The sequence below is a fragment of the Ambystoma mexicanum genome, chromosome 10 (assembly GCF_040938575.1).
Source record: "Ambystoma mexicanum isolate Mex_15411 chromosome 10, UKY_AmexF1_1, whole genome shotgun sequence".
In the NCBI taxonomy this organism is placed as follows: Eukaryota; Metazoa; Chordata; class Amphibia; order Caudata; family Ambystomatidae; genus Ambystoma; species Ambystoma mexicanum.
This window is the reverse complement of record NC_090932.1, coordinates 1685683975-1685704321: the sequence shown is the minus strand read 5'-3', so window position 1 is coordinate 1685704321 and position 20347 is coordinate 1685683975.

Sequence of the window (20347 nt, the reverse complement as noted above, 5' to 3'; positions counted from 1 at the left end):
ATGACACTGGGCTTCATTACCAAGTATTGCGGTAAGATAACAATGGTGCCGGTAGCGTTACTGGCACCGTTGCTACCGTACCACCATACTACGAGCTCTGCTCGCGGGTGCCTGTCAGTCCGCCAGGTCTGACCTGGTGGGCAGAGCGGAACCCGCGAGCACAGCAATCCTGTAGCACGGGCACCGTTATGAACGGTGCCGGTTCTACAGGCATCCCTTTCCCATTGAGCCCTATGGGGCTGAAATGGGAATGGGGAATAATTTTTTCCGGTGCCCTTGAATGGGTAATTACTGGGTCCGCCGGGGTTGCAATATCCTGGTCATTGCCCATTCAAGAGTACTGAAAAAAAAACAACTCCGGCGGCAGCTTGTATTACAGGCACGGTTACCGCCAGGGTCGTAATGAGGCCCACTGTCTCAGGCAGTAAGTACATTATGTTATTTATAGAATATTTATTCAGCAACAATGGTCAATATTACTAACTGCATAGTGAAGTAACTCATCAAACTGGCGCACATTGGCCAAAAAGGTGGGCCATTTTGACTGGCCCACACTAGCTTTTGTATTGTTGGTACAGGCATTGCCCTATAGGCCAGTCCGAGCCTGGCGGCTCATCCATAATGGTGAGGGGCGCCCACCCAGTGGCCCCCTCACCCATTATGGAGGAGCTAAAGAGCCAGCCCAGTGAAACAATAAGCATTCGCTCAGCTGCTTTTTATAGCTGAGGGAGTGCTCCTGGGCTGGATGAACTTTCAAAGGGAAACCCTATTTCCCTTTGACAGTTCAGTTCATTCCCCAGCTGCCCATGCTCACTGAGCCATGCAAGGCTGGGGCATTTTTCTTCGCCAACATTGCATAGCTCATTGGAAATGCTGGCTGGGGCACTACATGTCTGTATGTGCGAGGGGGAGCTCCTGCGCCTCCTCGCACACACGGACACAGCAGCCTGGAATAGGGTGTTTCAGCACCCACATGGAGGCCAATGCAGAAGGTATGTTCATGTTCATTTATTTTATTGAAACGTGTATGGATGCGCAAATGCTTGTGTTATGTGTGAGTGTATGGTGATGGATGCTCGTGTGAATGATAGAGCGATTGCTGTATGAATGTGTGTGTGTTAGTTTGTTTTGGTCAGTTGAGCTGATTTTGGCAAGTGGTGGATAGAGGGGGGAAGAAGGGTTGTACAACAAAGGCATTTTAAAAATGCCTAAATGCCTGTGTTAAACAATCCCTCTACCCACCTGCCAAAATCAGCTCCCCTTCTGAGGCGCTGTGGAGCCCAGGGAACAGGGATGCTATTTTTATACTGGATTTCTATCATAGATGTCCAGTCAAAAATACCATGCTTTCCCCCTTGCAACCCCAGCGCCTTGCATACACACATAACCACGTTGTGTTAGGCCTAGTGGAGCCCAGGGGACTGGGATGGTATATTTTTGCTGCACATCTATCATGGATGTGCAGTAAAACATGTCATGCCTGCCCCCTGCCCCCCCCCAGCAGCAATTACAAACTGTTTGGATATTTACCCATTTTTTAAAAAAGAATGCTCTACAATGAAACATTTGAACCCATTATTTTATTTAAAAAAATCCACGGGCAGAAACCCCCCGAGCCCCCCTTGATTAGTTCAGCTCCCACACTGTGCTGGCATTTTTGGGGGAAATAGTTCTGCCCCTCCACTTAAAAAAATCACCAGCCGCCACTGGCTATCGGACTGTGTTGGGAACGGGATGGGGGAGCCCAGGGACTGTGGTGGGAGCAGGATGGGCGGGAACCATGGGATAGTGGTGGGAGCAGGGTGGGGAGAGCCCAGGTTGTGTGATGGTGTGGGGAGAGCCCAGGGACTTGGTAGGAGTGGGATGGGGGAGCCCAGCCACTGTGATGGGAGCAGGAGGGGAGCCCAGGGACTATACTGGGAGTAGGGTACAGTGACGGTGCGCAATACATACTGTCCATTTGGCATTTTTGGGGGGCCCGGCCTGCCCAAATTTTGCTCAGGGGGGAGAGGGGGCACAGGCCAAAACATGTTGAAGACCATTGGCCTAGTGGATTTACAATGTGAGGCAACTTCTTTGCTTGGCATGCTCGTCAGAGTCTCATATACAAAAACAATCCAGGGTGCTCGTGTATGGACATCACACATTTCACAGCTATCTCTATACAAACGAAATAACACCAACACAGAGGGGCGGGGCAGGGGGGTCCCGAACAATTTATTGTTTGCTCAGGGGGGCCGTGGCATAAAAAGTTTGAAGACCACTGGTCTACGGGGAATAGGCACTTTTTGCTAGTGTGTAATAAGACACAATGGTTGATATTCCAATGGGCAACCCTTGCTGCCAGCTAACGAGTGCAAGAGTGATAAAACTGCCACTTTGCTCTTCCACTTGCACAGTGTCCCAGTGCCACAGACTGGAGAGCTGCTGGTATCTCCCATTAACATGCTTCACGGGAGCTCACGGCAGAGGGGTGGCCATTCAAAGGATATCGACGTCGTTTGAGGGGTTGCCGAGTAGAAGTTCTTTACTCAATCGGTTTCCTTCTCTTTAGAGAATCAGAAATGGCAGAATCCAGGCTCTCACCACAGTAGAAGCCCACACGCTGTGTTTCTTCTCACAACTGCCTGCACTGTGAGCAATCAGCAGGCTTAGAATGGGGGCCCTGCCACCTGCGAAGACTGCACTCCAAGTGTCCCTTTGTCATGTGCACACACTGGACACTGGCCAAGGCGATAGGGACACAGGAAGACCCCAGCCAGGATGCCCTGTTCTCCACGCGATTACTCTCACACTCTGTTCTGTGCTTTCTGACCTTTGCCCTCATTGGCTCAGTACTACTTGCTCGGGCGGCGCTCCCTTACCACACATTAGGGCCCCCTAGTGCAGGCTCCAATCTTTCCTTACACTGGAAGGCCCAGGATGCGAGGTCATGAGAACGCCTGCACTGAAGGAGGTTGGCCTCAGTTATGTCTGCTGCTGGGCTGAGTAGCTACAGGGCTCTTCATAGTCAGCAGGCTCTGAAAGCGGCTGTATTTCTGTATTTGACAACTAAGGCACACACACATACACACAGGCCAGTCTGCCAGCCTTATATCCGTTCCTGAGAGGTGAAGAACAGAGCGGGGACTGGGGACAGAAAGAGGTCCACACAGGATGTGGTTTCTGCAGGGAGAAGCTGTTGGAGCCCCCAGTGGGTCCTGTGGCGTAAGCTGCAAAAAGGGACACTGAGCCAACGTGAAACACAACCTGCTTTATTCATAACATATGCGTCAACTGCCGCAACCCGGGTCCCACCCCTCCCGAACCCTTGCATAAAGTCCTGTCCGTTTCGCGCCCAGGCCGCAACGACGGCCCGCCCACACAACGATGTGGACTTGCTGACAGACGCCATCATGTAAACGCGCAATGGCGGTCGGGAGATGGGTGTCATGACGGAAGAATGTGTCGAGTTCGTGTGTGGTTGGAGGGCTAACTTGAATGCGTGGTTGCAGGTGCGGAGGGTGGACATCCAGCAACAGAATACGCAGGGCCAGGAAGGAGTGATAGAGGCGGCCACCAGAATACAGGGTGCTGGATTTGTATCGATTAGAACAATAATGATGTCAATTTCCATCAGAATAAATTACAATACAACATTTGGATATGGCGGAGGCAGACCCGCGCACCAAGAGTGGTGAACCAGCTTATGAAAGTGGTACCAAAGTGGCACAGACACCAGCAACAAAACATAAAAGAAACAGATCCCTTTCAAAGGGAACATTTATTACAACAAGATGGAAGCAGCCACGCATTGGGGAGGGGGAAGCCCATGCAGAGATTTAAAGGCCAGTTGCAGATATGTATAAAGCAAAGACTTGTGCATAGATTGCAATCTGTAATGATGGCACCTGGGGGAAGGCCGGGAGAGATTACAAGGAGCGTGAGTAGCAGAATGGGGGATTTTGATAAGTGGGGCATAGGAGCTGTAGCCAAGATGGCTGAGCACTGGAGCGGAGGTGAGACTTTTGCTGGCGTGCTAGGTGAGGAAAGGGCAGAGGTTTCTAATGTTTGCCAGCTTGGTTCATACAGCAATGGTGGAAGAGGGGATGGAATATGGCAGTTTCAGGTGATATACGCCTCTCCTTGTTATTACTATTATGAAATTTATTGAGCGCAGACCTAACTACTGGAAGCAACAGAACGCTTTGCAATCATAGGGGGAAGAACAGAGTGAGGGAAGCAGAGATACAAGGGAGCAGGGAGCTACCAACAGTGGGGTGGGCGGGGGTGCGGGTAATGTGGCAGCAAGGGATCTACAAACAACCGGGGGAGGAAACAGTGGGGATCAGATCACCCACTCTCAGGTAGTGCTGGGAGTGGAGGGTGTGTGGGCCGGTATTCCCCCAAAATAACACGAATAAAATGCTGAATGCGCGTTCAGCGCACATTTGGCATAGACAAAAAACTTGAATACCATAATGCCGAACAAGGGGAGCAGGGGTTTACGGGGGAGTCCCCCCTCCCATTGTTCGGCATTGTGGGATTGAGGGGTTGCATTTTTGTCCCCCACTTCCATTACATGGAAAGCAGGGGACAATCGACAGATTAATCCAGTCAGCATCTTTGTGATACAAGGCTTTACACTTCGCAGTATCATGACGCTTTGTTGTTGGCTTTGGTACATTTCAACGTAGAACCGTATGAACTGAAGTGTTAGGGAGGAGGCATTCTTTAAAGAGGAGGGTCTTCAGCACCTGCCTGGACTGTAGAAGCAAACGGGTGGTCTTATGTTGAGTGGGAGGCCAGCGTCTTAGGGCATAGACAGAGAAGGCCGTCTTCTGGTTCTTTCCTTCCTGCACATGTTCTTACATCTGGTGGATCACAGGCCTCTGGAGATGCTGAGCTTCTCAGTGAGGTAGCTTGGAGACTTCAGGGTGACAGCCTTGTAGATGATGCAGCAGGATGTGATGATGGGGGCTTGCAGACTTCAGGGTGATAGCCTTGTAGATGATGCCACAGGATGTGATGATAGGGGCTAAGGGAATTAGATGATGCAGCAGGATGTGATGATGGGGGCTTGGAGACTTCAGGGTGACAGCCTTGTAGATGATGCAGCAGGATGTGATGATAGGGGCTCAGGGACTTAGATGATGCAGCAGGATGTGATGATAGGGGCTTGGAGACTTCAGGGTGACAGCCTTGTAGATGATGCAGCAGGATGTGATGATAGGGGCTCAGGGACTTAGATGATGCAGCAGGATGTGATGATAGGGGCTTGGAGACTTCAGGGTGACAGCCTTGTAGATGATGCAGCAGGATGTGATGATGGGGGCTTGGAGACTACAGGGTGTCTGCCCTGCAGCAGGATGTGATGATAAGGGCTCAGGGAATTAGATGATGCAGCAGGATGTGATGATAGGGGCTCAGGGAATTAGATGATGCAGCAGGGTGTGATGATAGGGGCTCAGGGACTTAGATGATGCAGCAGGGTGTGATGATAGGGGCTCAGGGACTTAGATGGTGCAGCAGGATTTGATGATAGGGGCTCAGGGACTTAGATGATGCAGCAGGATGTGATGATAGGGGCTTGGAGACTTCAGGGTGACAGCCTTGTAGATGATGCAGCAGGATGTGATGATGGGGGCTTGGAGACTACAGGGTGTCTGCCCTGCAGCAGGATGTGATGATAGGGGCTCAGGGAATTAGATGATGCAGCAGGGTGTGATGATAGGGGCTCAGGGACTTAGATGATGCAGCAGGGTGTGATGATAGGGGCTCAGGGACTTAGATGGTGCAGCAGGATTTGATGATAGGGGCTCAGGGACTTAGATGATGCAGCAGGATGTGATGATAGGGGCTTGGAGACTACAGGGTGTCAGCCCTGTAGATGATGCAGTAGGATGTGATGATATGGGCTCAGAGACTTAGATGATGCAGCAGGATGTGATGATAGGGGCTCAGGGACTTAGATGGTGCAGCAGGATGTGATGATAGGGCTCAGGGACTTAGATGATGCAGCAGGATGTGATGATAGGGGCTCAGGGAATTAGATGATGCAGCAGGATGTGATGATAGGGGCTCAGGGACTTAGATGATGCAGCAGGAAGTGATGATAGGGGCTCTGCAACTTAGATAATGCAGCAGGATGTGATCATAGGGGCTCAGGGACTCAGATGATGCAGCAGGATGTGATGATAGGGGCTCAGGGACTTAGATGATGCAGCAGGATGTGATGATAGGGGCTCAGGGACTTAGATGATGCAGCAGGATGTGATGATATGGGCTCAGCGACTCAGATGATGCAGCAGGATGTGATGATAGGGGCTCAGGGACTTATATGATGCAGCAGGATGTGATGATAGGGGCTTGGAGACTACAGGGTGTCAGCCCTGTAGATGATGCAGCAGGATGTGATGATATGGGCTCAGAGACTTAGATGATGCAGCAGGATGTGATGATAGGGGCTCAGGGACTTAGATGATGCAGCAGGATGTGATGATAGGGGCTTGGAGACTACAGGGTGTCAGCCTTGTAGATGATGCAGCAGGATGTGATGATATGGGCTTGGAGACTACAGGGTGTCAGCCCTGTAGATGATGCAGCAGGATGTGATGATAGGGGCTCAGGGAATTAGATGATGCAGCAGGATGTGATGATAGGGGCTTGGGGACCTAGATGATGCAGCAGGATGTGATGATAGGGGCTTGGGGACTTAGATGATGCAGCAGGATGTGATGATAGGGGCTTGGGGACTTAGATGATGCAGCAGGATGTGATGATAGGGGCTTGGGGACTTAGATGATGCAGCAGGATGTGATGATAGGGGCTTGGAGACTTCAGGGTGACAGCCTTGTAGATGATGCAGCAGGATGTGATGATGGGGGCTTGGAGACTACAGGGTGTCTGCCCTGCAGCAAGATGTGATGATAGGGGCTCAGGGAATTAGATGATGCAGCAGGGTGTGATGATAGGGGCTCAGGGACTTAGATGATGCAGCAGGGTGTGATGATAGGGGCTCAGGGACTTAGATGGTGCAGCAGGATTTGATGATAGGGGCTCAGGGACTTAGATGATGCAGCAGGATGTGATGATAGGGGCTTGGAGACTACAGGGTGTCAGCCCTGTAGATGATGCAGTAGGATGTGATGATATGGGCTCAGAGACTTAGATGATGCAGCAGGATGTGATGATAGGGGCTCAGGGACTTAGATGGTGCAGCAGGATGTGATGATAGGGCTCAGGGACTTAGATGATGCAGCAGGATGTGATGATCGGGGCTCAGGGAATTAGATGATGCAGCAGGATGTGATGATAGGGGCTCAGGGACTTAGATGATGCAGCAGGAAGTGATGATAGGGGCTCTGCAACTTAGATAATGCAGCAGGATGTGATCATAGGGGCTCAGGGACTCAGATGATGCAGCAGGATGTGATGATAGGGGCTCAGGGACTTAGATGATGCAGCAGGATGTGATGATAGGGGCTCAGGGACTTAGATGATGCAGCAGGATGTGATGATATGGGCTCAGCGACTCAGATGATGCAGCAGGATGTGATGATAGGGGCTCAGGGACTCAGATGATGCAGCAGGATGTGATGATAGGGGCTTGGAGACTACAGGGTGTCAGCCCTGTAGATGATGCAGCAGGATGTGATGATATGGGCTCAGAGACTTAGATGATGCAGCAGGATGTGATGATAGGGGCTCAGGGACTTAGATGATGCAGCAGGATGTGATGATAGGGGCTTGGAGACTACAGGGTGTCAGCCTTGTAGATGATGCAGCAGGATGTGATGATAGGGGCTTGGAGACTACAGGGTGTCAGCCCTGTAGATGATGCAGCAGGATGTGATAATAGGGGCTCAGGGAATTAGATGATGCAGCAGGATGTGATGATAGGGGCTTGGGGACCTAGATGATGCAGCAGGATGTGATGATAGGGGCTTGGGGACTTAGATGATGCAGCAGGATGTGATGATAGGGGCTTGGGGACTTAGATGATGAAGCAGGATGTGATGATAGGGGTTTGGGGACTTAGATGATGCAGCAGGATGTGATGATAGGGGCTTGGAGACTACAGGGTGTCAGCCCTGTAGATGATGCAGCAGGATGTGATGATAGGGGCTAAGGGAATTAGATGATGCAGCAGGATGTGATGATAGGGGCTTGGAGACTACAGGGTGTCAGCCTTGTAGATGATGCAGCAGGATGTGATGATAGGGGCTTGGAGACTACAGGGTGTCAGCCCTGTAGATGATGCAGCAGGATGTGATGATAGGGGCTCAGGGAATTAGATGATGCAGCAGGATGTGATGATAGGGGCTTGGGAACCTAGATGATGCAGCAGGATGTGATGATAGGGGCTTGGGGACTTAGATGATGCAGCAGGATGTGATGATAGGGGCTTGGAGACTTCAGTTCAGGGTGACAGCCTTGTAGATGATGCAGCAGGATGTGATGATGGGGGCTTGGAGACTACAAGGTGTCTGCCCTGCAGCAGGATGTGATGATAGGGGCTCAGGGAATTAGATGATGCAGCAGGGTGTGATGATACGGGCTCAGGGACTTAGATGATGCAGCAGGGTGTGATGATAGGGGCTCAGGGACTTAGATGGTGCAGCAGGATTTGATGATAGGGGCTCAGGAACTTAGATGATGCAGCAGGATGTGATGATAGGGGCTTGGAGACTGCAGGGTGTCAGCCCTGTAGATGATGCAGTAGGATGTGATGATATGGGCTCAGAGACTTAGATGGTGCAGCAGGATGTGATGATAGGGCTCAGGGACTTAGATGATGCAGCAGGATGTGATGATAGGGGCTCAGGGAATTAGATGATGCAGCAGGATGTGATGATAGGGGCTCAGGGACTTAGATGATGCAGCAGGAAGTGATGATAGGGGCTCTGCAACTTAGATAATGCAGCAGGATGTGATCATAGGGGCTCAGGGACTCAGATGATGCAGCAGGATGTGATGATAGGGGCTCAGGGACTTAGATGATGCAGCAGGATGTGATGATAGGGGCTCAGGGACTTAGATGATGCAGCAGGATGTGATGATAGGGGCTTGGAGACTACAGGGTGTCAGCCCTGTAGATGATGCAGCAGGATGTGATGATATGGGCTCAGAGACTTAGATGATGCAGCAGGATGTGATGATAGGGGCTCAGGGACTTAGATGATGCAGCAGGATGTGATGATAGGGGCTTGGAGACTACAGGGTGTCAGCCTTGTAGATGATGCAGCAGGATGTGATGATAGGGGCTTGGAGACTACAGGGTGTCAGCCCTGTAGATGATGCAGCAGGATGTGATGATAGGGGCTCAGGGAATTAGATGATGCAGCAGGATGTGATGATAGGGGCTTGGGGACCTAGATGATGCAGCAGGATGTGATGATAGGGGCTTGGGGACTTAGATGATGCAGCAGGATGTGATGATAGGGGCTTGGGGACTTAGATGATGAAGCAGGATGTGATGATCGGGGTTTGGGGACTTAGATGATGCAGCAGGATGTGATGATAGGGGCTTGGAGACTACAGGGTGTCAGCCCTGTAGATGATGCAGCAGGATGTGATGATAGGGGCTAAGGGAATTAGATGATGCAGCAGGATGTGATGATAGGGGCTAAGGGAATTAGATGATGCAGCAGGATGTGATGATAGGGGCTCAGGGAATTAGATGATGCAGCAGGGTGTGATGATAGGGGCTCAGGGACTTAGATGATGCAGCAGGGTGTGATGATAGGGGCTCAGGGACTTAGATGGTGCAGCAGGATTTGATGATAGGGGCTCAGGGACTTAGATGATGCAGCAGGATGTGATGATAGGGGCTTGGAGACTACAGGGTGTCAGACCTGTAGATGATGCAGTAGGATGTGATGATATGGGCTCAGAGACTTAGATGATGCAGCAGGATGTGATGATAGGGGCTCAGGGACTTAGATGGTGCAGCAGGATGTGATGATAGGGCTCAGGGACTTAGATGATGCAGCAGGATGTGATGATAGGGGCTCAGGGAATTAGATGATGCAGCAGGATGTGATGATAGGGGCTCAGGGACTTAGATGATGCAGCAGGAAGTGATGATAGGGGCTCTGCAACTTAGATAATGCAGCAGGATGTGATCATAGGGGCTCAGGGACTCAGATGATGCAGCAGGATGTGATGATAGGGGCTCAGGGACTTAGATGATGCAGCAGGATGTGATGATAGGGGCTCAGGGACTTAGATGATGCAGCAGGATGTGATGATATGGGCTCAGCGACTCAGATGATGCAGCAGGATGTGATGATAGGGGCTCAGGGACTTAGATGATGCAGCAGGATGTGATGATAGGGGCTTGGAGACTACAGGGTGTCAGCCCTGTAGATGATGCAGCAGGATGTGATGATATGGGCTCAAAGACTTAGATGATGCAGCAGGATGTAATGATAGGGGCTCAGGGACTTAGATGATGCAGCAGGATGTGATGATAGGGGCTTGGAGACTACAGGGTGTCAGCCTTGTAGATGATGCAGCAGGATGTGATGATAGGGGCTTGGAGACTACAGGGTGTCAGCCCTGTAGATGATGCAGCAGGATGTGATGATAGGGGCTCAGGGAATTAGATGATGCAGCAGGATGTGATGATAGGGGCTTGGGGACCTAGATGATGCAGCAGGATATGATGATAGTGGCTTGGGGACTTAGATGATGCAGCAGGATGTGATGATAGGGGCTTGGGGACTTAGATGATGCAGCAGGATGTGATGATAGGGGCTTGGGGACTTAGATGATGAAGCAGGATGTGATGATAGGGGTTTGGGGACTTAGATGATGCAGCAGGATGTGATGATAGGGGCTTGGAGACTACAGGGTGTCAGCCCTGTAGATGATGCAGCAGGATGTGATGATAGGGGCTAAGGGAATTAGATGATGCAGCAGGATGTGATGATAGGGGCTAAGGGAATTAGATGATGCAGCAGGATGTGATGATAGGGGCTTGGGAACCTAGATGATGAAGCAGGATGTGATGATAGGGGTTTGGGGATTTAGGTGATGCAGCAGGATGTGATGATAGGGGCTTGGAGACTACAGGGTGTCAGCCCTGTAGATGATGCAGCAGGATGTGATGATAGGGGCTAAGGGAATTAGATGATGCAGTAGGATGTGATGATAGGGGCTAAGGGAATTAGATGATGCAGCAGGATGTGATGATAGGGGCTCAGGGACTTAGATGATGCAGCAGGATGTGATGATAGAGGCTTGGGGACTTAGATGATGCAGCAGGATGTGATGATAGGGGCTTGGGGACTTAGATGATGCAGCAGGATGTGATGATAGGGGTTTGGGGACTTAGATGATGCAGCAGGATGTGATGATAGGGGCTTGGGGACTTAGATGATGAAGCAGGATGTGATGATAGGGGCTTGGGGACTTAGATGATGCAGCAGGTTGTGATGATAGGGGCTTGGGGACTACAGGGTGTCAGCCCTGTAGATGATGCAGCAGGATCAGAAGATGATATAGACGAGCAGCGGGAGGCACTGCAGTTGAATGACGATCAGGGTGTTGTGGTCAAACCTGCAGAGTCCTTTGATGAGTGGGGCTGCAGCACACAGAACACATTTGACGGGTGCCAGAAAAGATGCCAGAACACCTTCAATAAGGTCATTGCCACCATTGTAGTGGGAGAGGACCAAGGCTTGGGCAGTAAATCTGAAGTTGTTTTCTGGGATGAAGGACGTACAGTAGAGATAGTTGGGAACTTCTTGGCTTCACAGATTGAAGTTTACATAGCTCAGAAATTATATACAACACGGGATACAATAAATTGCTCAACAAACGCTCATTATGAGAAATGGACGCAAGTTTCTTTAAACTGCTAAGAAACCTTTCTCCAAATATCAATTCTGCTGTTAACTCTGTGGCAGTAAAAAGGATAACTTCTATTCTGCCAATGTATGCCATTCAGCGGTCATCCTAGCAGGATAGCAACCATACTTATATGTAGGACACCAACGTTTACACCGTTAAAGTTTAAAGCCCATGTGAATCACTGAGGCACACATCAATCACTTTGAAAAACATCTCTCCTTTTTTCCCACATGTTTACCATGGTCAATCTCACTACCAAATCCAGCCACATATGGAGAAATGTACTGCATCTGTGATTCACCTCAGGCATCTCAAATTCCCATGCATGTTCCACCATTGCGTTGAGGGGTCAGTGGGTGTTTCCTTTCAAGCATGGACAGAGCAATGTTTTAAATCATTTTGCTTTATGCATGGGCCAATGAAACTTGAAAGACCCTTTAAGCCTCACTGAACACCTGATTGACAGGAGAGTCCCTTGAGGATACCAGTATGATAGCTCTGGAAGAGAGCCAAAGCTTTCTCGATGAGATCAAATTAAGAATGGTGAACCAACCTTTCACTCTGCTTCACTGGTTTGTCAGGCGATTAGTGGCCCATGATTCCCTCCTTCAAACTTCTAACTTCACCTCAATGTCAGAGGACTTTGGAATGTTCTGCATTTCCAATAGAGGTCCAAAGATGTCTCCTCCTTCTCATGATGGTCCAAAGATGTCTCCTCCTTCTCGTGATGGTCCAAAGATGTCTCCTCCTTCTTGTGATGGTCCGAAGATGAATCAAAGAACGGGGGGTGGGGTGCTTCTCTGCTTTTATGAGCAAATTTCCCCAGGGTATAGGTCCCAAGCAAGCCATCTGCAAGAGGTTCAATCCCTGTTGTTGTAACAAGTGTCCTTTGTCCTGTGACGCCACACTCAGAGTACCTAAACCTGCTGGACATGGGGGGAAAGATAAAAGGAAGAGAGCCATAACCAAAATCAATATGATGTGACGTTTCTCCATGTCCAGCTTTCATAACTGGCTACTCAAACTATGCCCCTTTTCCTGTCTGCTGACTTCAAAGGGACTCGAGTGGTCAGCCCCCTGGTATGAGGGAGTCTTTTGCTATGTCAATGCCTGCATTTGAAGCACAGTTGCCTGGCGACATTTGGGGGCACTTTTGTATGCCTGCGTATACAGTGTTACCCTTCCTGCTAGAGAATCAAGCTTGCAGCATCCTGGCTATTGTTTCACCTTGCAGCTCTAAAGACAGTCAGCTTAGATGCTAATATACATCAGTGCGGTCATAGCTGATATTGGTTTGATTTCAAATTGCTGTGGCTGTTTCATTGTGTGTCCTTACCATTCAGCATACCACAACCAGGCATGGCTTATACTTATACTTAAAGAGGTACACACCACCAGACCAACTAAGGCATAACAATATTAAAATTGATATCCTATGAGCAGAGGATTAAAATGCTTCATATCTCTGCAGGGACTTTGTGTCAAAACTGCTGTCAGGATTGTACATGTGACCTTTGAACCTGCTCTGTGCCACTCCAAAGCTAGGGCTGCAAGTTTCAAGAGACTGGTTATATCAAAGGCACACATGTGCCCTATCATTTTGGCATTCGCCATTTAATAAAAGGGGGTCCGATTAGCAGGACTCCCTTTCAGAAACAGAATTATCTGAATAATTTCATTTTGACAAATATTATAAAATAAATCAGGCTATCCTGCCCTTAAAGATCTGTCACAGGTGCCCTTTTAGTGTAGGGTGCAACTTTTGATTCTTGCTCATCTCAGCACTTGGCACGCAAAGGTTTTGAGAATCTGCCCCTAGACATTAAAGCTGAGACCAAATAAGGGACTGGTCCTGGAGATGCGTATGCTTTATCCAAGATCTATTCCTGCTTTCCTCAGGAGTCGTTCTGTTACTTGCAGCTCCAAGCTCATTATAGCTCACCTTCCCACTTTGAACACCATCTGCACGTATTGTAGTAGCCCACCAACCCTTTTTTCCCCCAATGCGAATATCACCATAGCATGCAGACTCCACTCCCCTACTGTAAGAATCCCTCATGTGGTCACCAAATAAGCCCAATCATGTTTCTGCAATGGGCCACCAAACACTTGCTACTGCAATAGTTGTGGGTAAAGTCCTGGTTGCATGGCCGTATGATAGCACAGTCATTCTGCCATTGCCTAGATTCATGGATGTATGGCCTATTTTTAACCTATCCAAACATCCTCCTATCATCTGCATTTCACTCCCCTAACCTAATAAAGCCTGCCTGCATTTGCCACATAAACTGTCTGTGCAAAGTCCTGGTCTATGCACTACTGTACACATATTATTGTAATGGTTTTTTCCAATAGCCAAATTCCACTTCTGTACACATACTATTCCAGTACTTGCAGCCAGTCTCAAGACTCTTGGGTGCTTGGCCTCAAACCATGCACCCAATAGTGTAGGTGCTGGCCACAACCACCCCAGCATAAGCCATGCACCCAAAGATCTGGCCAGTGACCACAACCCACACACATATATATGCCTGCCGCCCAAGGCCCTGTCCACTTCTGTACACATACTATTACATTTATTGCTCCCAGTGGGCAGACTCTCATGCACCCAAGAGTCTAGGGGCAGGCCACAACAATCACAGCATAATGTACCCATGCACCCAGCAATCTGACCAGTGGCCACAACCCACAAACATAATCCAGCCGCCCGAGGCCTTGACCACTTCTGTCCACATACTATTACAGTACTTGCAGTCAGTGGGCAGACTCTAGGGTGCATGGCCTCTGGCCATGCACCCAAGAGTCTATGGCAAGGCCACAACCGACACAGCATAATACAACTATGAACCCAGGCCCTGTCCACTTCTGTCCACAGACTATTACAGTACTTGCAGTCAGTGGGCAGACTCTAGGGTGCATGGCCTCTGGCCATGCACCCAAGAGTCTATGGCAAGGCCACAACCGACACAGCATAATACAACTATGAACCCAGGCCCTGTCCACTTCTGTCCACAGACTATTACAGTACTTGCAGTCAGTGGGCAGACTCTAGGGTGCATGGCCTCTGGCCATGCACCCAAGAGTCTATGGCAAGGCCACAACCAACACAGCATAATGCAGCCATGAACCCAGCAATCTGGCCAGCGAGCACAACCCACACACATAAGCCAGCCTACCGAGGCCCTGCCCACTTCTGTCCACATACTATTACAGTACTTGCAACCAGTGGGCAGACTCTTGGGTGCATAATGGCCACAACCAACACAGCATATTACAACCATGAACCCAGGCCCTGTCCACTTCGGTCCACATACTATTACAGTACTTGCAGTCAGTGGGCAGATTCGTGGGTGCATGGCATATTGCCATGCACCCAAGAGTCTATGGGCATGCCCCAACTGACACAGCATAAAACAACCATGAATCCAGCAATTTGGCCAGTGAGCACAACCCACACACATAAGCCAGCCTACCAAGGCCCTGCCCACTTCTGTCCACATACTATTACAGTATTTGCAGTCAGTGGGCAGACATTTGCCCGCGTCTACAGTGTTACCTTTCCTGCTAGAGAATCAAGCTTGCAGCATCCTGGCTATTGTTTCACCTTGCAGCTCTAAAGACAGTCAGCTTAGATGCTAATATACATCAGTGCGGTCATAGCTGATATTGGTTTGATTTCAAATTGCTGTGGCTGTTTCATTGTGTGTCCTTACCATTCAGCATACCACAACCAGGCATGGCTTATACTTATACTTAAAGAGGTACACACCACCAGACCAACTAAGGCATACCAATATTAAAATTGATATCCTATGAGCAGAGGATTAAAATGCTTCATATCTCTGCAGGGACTTTGTGTCCCAACTGCTGTCAGGATTGTACATGTGACCTTTGAACCTGCTCTGTGCCACTCCAAAGCTAGGGCTGCAAGTTTCAAGAGACTGGTTATATCAAAGGCACACATGTGCCCTATCATTTTGGCATTCACCATTTAATGAAAGGGGTCCAATCAGCAGGACTCCCTTTCAGAAACAGAATTATCTGAATAATTTCATTTTGACAAATATTATAAAATAAATCAGGCTATCCTGCCCTTAAAGATCTGTCACAGGTGCCCTTTTAGTGTAGGGTGCAACTTTTGATTCTTGCTCATCTCAGCACTTGGCACGCAAAGGTTTTGAGAATCTGCCCCTAGACATTAAAGCTGAGACCAAATAAGGGACTGTTCCTGGAGATGCGTGTGCTTTATCCAAGATCTATTCCTGCTTTCCTCAGGAGTCGTTCTGTTACTTGCAGCTCCAAGCTCATTATAATAAATGTGAATACAATGCCAATCAAGCATTGTATACTTTTGCATTTAACCATCCTCGTACAAGGAGTGGCAGCACACGCGTCTTGGAAGCAAAATGATGCACAGCAATACAGGTTCAAATCCCGGTCTGCACTTAGAAACCTCTTTGGTATTAAGCACGTTATAAATAACCAATTATAATAATTGTCATGACATGCCATTGGCCTGCTAGAAAATCTGTGAATAGAGAATTACAGCAGTGGCATATAGGAACCGTCTATAGGGTCTCACAGTGAACGCCCACCATCTCACCAGAACGGGCTCTGGACTGCATCCAGTTCTTGAGAGGGACCAATAGGAATAGTGATGAGGGCTCAGCATTTGCTCACAGAAGATAAAGTCAAATGAAGACCAAAGTCAACCTGATAGCCTTGGAAACAGGACCTGGGTACCATGGTTTCTAGCCCCACATTCATAATGAAAAAGGAAACCTACAAGTACCAGAATGCACAGAATCAAACAGTATAGGATCTGCCACCTACCCTTTGGGTTATCAGAGCTCTGAACAGGGGTGAGCTGCCCATCCTGGCCAGACTTTCTTTATATGCCGGCACCCACAGCTCTACAAATATAATGACACAACCATAAATCACTGGTAAAAGAATGCAATCAGAAGCAGATGCGGCAGGGTTAAGCACTCAGACCGAACATCTGGGGGAAAATGTCTCTACTTCGTAACCACGTCACACAGTACGTGGGTAGTTGCAGAAATGTAGCTGCCAAACGGCACTGCAGGCTTTTTAGCCAACTGCATCTTCCATTTGGGATTTGTGACTCCGGAACCTATGGAAAAGGCAGAACCAAACATCATGAAAGGCAAAGTGCTGCTGACTGAAAGGCCAGCATTAGAGTGAGATGCGGGTATGTCAGGGGCTGCTTAGAGCTGCTAAAAGCCATTTAATGGCCATTTAGTCCGCTCTGTGTAGATCCTTTGTGCTGCTCAGGGGTGTTATGAACTAACAGTACTGGCTCTGAAACCTTCTTGCAATCTTCCTTAAAGTGGCTCTTATCATAAAAAGTATGGGTGCGCCCAGGCAGGGCAAAGTAGAGTGGGCTTTGGGTGTAGAAGACCGTTTCTGTAGTTATTTTTAAATAACACCCACCACAAATAAGTGTCCTGAGAGCACACATTATTTCAATTTTATATATATTTAATATATTTATTTATTCAGTGAAAAGACTTTGTTAAAGGGGCATCATGGTTACTTTGCACTAATAAAAACATATCAAAACCAGTGGAGGAAGTGTGTTGAAAGGATATTAGGGATACAAGTAAAATTGAAAAACACCAGGAATCCGCCAGCTATGGTAAGCTAAGCAACCATAAACTGCGCCACCACCGTGCACTGCTAAGACTAACACCCATGACATCAAAGATGACATCACAAATTGCTTTTGGCTCCTTGCTGGAATTGATTTTGGCTCTTTGCAGGAATTGCCTTTGGCTCTTTGCAGGAATTGCTTTTGGCTCTTTGCAGGAATTGCTTTTGTGTTATATGTTGTGTGTGCTGATCCAAATGGCAACCATGGCTCCTGCTGCTGCTTGCTCCTCAGCACCACCCCCACCACCTTTTGGAGGGCCTGGGGAAGGGAGCAGGCATGGTGATGTAGAGGGTGATCAAGAAGAGGAAGAGGATGAAGTAGAGGAGTCTGCACTACCAGCTGCCAACGTGACTCTTGGGAGTGGAGGCTCTTTACCATCATTGTGGTGGTATCCAAGGCGTGTGCAGCCAAGGTTCGCTATACGGTACTCGGTCGCAGCAAGCCTGGCTGTACAGCTACAGGACCACCTCCATGCAGTGACACCTGAGGTCGAACCACAAGGCAGCAGTTTGGAGGGTCATCCCCTTCGAACAAGGTAGCAAGTTGGGTTCCTCTATTGCATCCTCCACATCTGCTCCTGTCACCACAAGGGACACTCCTGTCGGGCAGCGGATCCCTGAACCGGCCTCACAGCCATATGCACTGCAGCGGAGCCTTACCTTTCGAGGGTCACTGTACTGTGTATGTACTGCAACGTGGTACTCTGCAGGGTGGAGCAACTCCAGAGTGCTTTCGAGGCTACGCTCCGGGAGCATGAGGTACACTGCCCCCTACCTCCATGAGGCCCACCAAACATCTTACTATCTCCACCTGCCCCTTCATCCCTGTGGTTGGTGGCCCTTCCCTACCGTCCCTTCCTTATGTGTTGTGTTAAAAAAAACACCAAAAAATGTATAAAACAACAAAACCCCCCCGAAAAACCACACTTTTCAGAGCCACCTTTCAAAGTTCAAATATAGAAATACCAAAAAAATGGTGAAGGCCCTTTCGCAGTCCATGAAGTCCGCGGTCAGTGCAGTTCTCTGTGAACTTTTAAAAAATGTAGGTGGCGGCACCACCAAAAACATTTCACTCTTTTCCGGGAGAAAGTTGTGGCTCTGGAAAGAGCCTTTTTGTGTTGTTTTTTTGTTTTTGTTTCTGGAAGGTTTGAAGTGGCCAAAGCCTGCTGGAAAAAGGCTTGCTATAGTTGCAAAAAGGGCTGCAAAGCAGTTTGGATATTTCGCAAAAAAAGCTGATTGCCAACATCAGTAAGATGGACTCCATATCGGTGAAAAATGTTGGTGCTACGAAATGTAATGTTTTCATTGTGGAAGGAGGACATGCAACATCTCTCAAAAATCTGCAAACAGCCTTGTTGATATTGAGCCTCACTTTCTCCATTTGCGGACCAATGAAGAAGAGCGCAGCCACATCTATCTCTGGGCAATGCGATATAAAATAACTCAGGAGTTTGGAAACATGTCCATGACTTTCCCAAGTGCCTCCTTCATCGCAAACTGCAGTGAGATTCCAGTAACATGGCCTAAACTGTTCCCTCCACAATGAACAATAATAATTTCGGGATGATGGTGCATCACCAATGTGGCACAAAGAGGAACCAAGTCCACCCACTGCATGCTTAGCACTCCATACAAGTGCACATCCACATGATGAAATTCAAGATGTACAGCCTCTCTACAGTGCTCTGCATACACCTGTAACCAATGTATCCAAGAGTTCCCCAAAATTCAAACACGTTGCTCCCTAAAATACACAGCCATAGCCATAGCCATCTGCACTCCTCTCAGCAAACAGACCCTCTGCCACCCTCTCTCCTTGCACACCACACCCAGGGAACCTTATTGGCCAATCCCTTGGCCTCCACAGTCCCATTTCCCTGTCTGCCATCCTGAAAAGGCCCGGATGAGGCATGTGCAATCCGCAAACTACTGCAGTGTCCGCAGATAAATTGACCAATTCTAGAGGATGGGGACTAGAGTTTAAGTCAGGGTAGGAGATTTGCTCTTCAGTAGTGGTTCTGAAAAGAGACTTTTTTTCAGGTGCTAGTAAACAAACACCTTTTTTTTGTGGCTTTTCTCTTCTTTTCTCCTGAACAGTCTTACATGAACCTCTTCAAAGCATCCCTTGGATTGTAAAACAAAATGTCATTTCTAATGGTGGACAAAGAAATGCCATCTGCAGTGAAACAGTTTACACTAAGAGAATTAATGTTCTCATTGTGGAAAATGAACATCCCACCACTGTGCAAAAATCCAGACATGCCCCTGTTTACAAGACACCGTCCGGCATCTTGCTGAGGACAGAGTACATTGGGGCTGTTCCATACTGATCTAGGTGGTATCTGTGAGAAAACCACCTTTGCACTGGGAAAAAGCAGCATCAGTGCCTTCATCAAGTTCTTCAGTGCACTAAGCAAACTTGGAGCACTGATGCAACCGAAATGCAGTGCTCCACAATGCACCACTAGAACCTCAGGAATGCTGGAATTGCCCATAGCTCCAAAGACCAAGCACTCCTTGCGAATTACAGTTAGGCACACTGGACCACAACACCTCCACTCCTTCAAAACCAAGATTGGCAGAAATGCCTCTTACCTCTGCATACCTCTCCAGATCATTTACAAATGAATCTCCAACAATCAACACCCTGATGTTTTGCATCTCTGCCATCTTCAAAGCACACAGGAATGCAAAAGAATATTACCCTCTCTTTCAATGCAGGACAATCTGAACACCTGATTGGCTAATCCTCACAGCCACATGTCCATGCCAGGCATGCTGAGAAGCCCTGCATGTGGCATGTCCTGCCCACGGACTACTTTGCTGCCCGCGGACC